Here is a 934-nt window from a genome sequence, read left to right as displayed (position 1 = left end):
ATCCGATGCTTGGACCATTCCGAGGCGGCCCTGCAGCCTCTTCCGTTTAGCCGTCGGGGCCTTCCCGCCGCATCCCTCGCCTCGCATCCCGATTCCTATGCGGTGAGTCTTCTCGGCCGCCGCGAAACTATACCTGTTATTGCTACTGCATCCTTCGGCTGGTAACCTCCTCTGCCGCCTTGGAACGTTCTCTTTGTCGGACGCGTCGCGGGATAAGGGGTTGGCACTGGTAGTCGCCCCAAGCGCGCCCGATGCATAGACCGCTCCGAGTCGACCTTGCTTTCAGCCTCTCACATGCATAGACCTCTCTGAGTCGACCCTGCAGCCTCTCACGTTTAGCCTTTGGAATCTCGCCTCACAACATGATTGCTATCCTTGATGCATCCCTTGCCTCGAGCCCTGATTGCTTTCTTGGCTGCATCCCTCCTCTCCTCACAGCCCGGTTGTCATCACTGCTTCATCCGTCGCTTCATGCATTCTGGCTGCTGGGCCCTTCCCACCGCACACCTCGATTGCTATCTCTTCTGCATCACACACCCCGATTGCTATCTCTGCTACATCCCTCGGCTCTCACTTCTGCATCCTTCGCCTCACACCTCGATTGCTATCAATGCTGCATCCGTAACCTCACACCCCGATTGCTATGCGGGGAGGCTCCTTGGCCGCCTTGGAAATTTCTGTGTGTCGGACGCACCGCGGGATAAGGGGTTGGCACTGGTAGTCGCCCCAAGTGCGCCCGATTCTTAGACCGCTTCGAGGTGACCTCGTAGCCTCTTTCGTCCAGGCTTCCTGCCTTCAACGCCCTTTTTACACCTCGATTGCTATGCGCGGGCTCGTTGGCGTCTATCACCTCTCTGCGAAGAGTGGCACGATGATTGTTGGGGTAAATCGTAGCAGTCCGATCTCTGGCCTTGGGCCATTGTGAGGGCTGATC

Source organism: Cryptomeria japonica, unplaced genomic scaffold (genome assembly GCF_030272615.1).
Source record: "Cryptomeria japonica unplaced genomic scaffold, Sugi_1.0 HiC_scaffold_141, whole genome shotgun sequence".
Classification (NCBI taxonomy): Eukaryota; Viridiplantae; Streptophyta; class Pinopsida; order Cupressales; family Cupressaceae; genus Cryptomeria; species Cryptomeria japonica.
The sequence above is the reverse complement of the archived record's forward strand: the minus strand, read 5'-3'. Positions refer to the sequence as shown.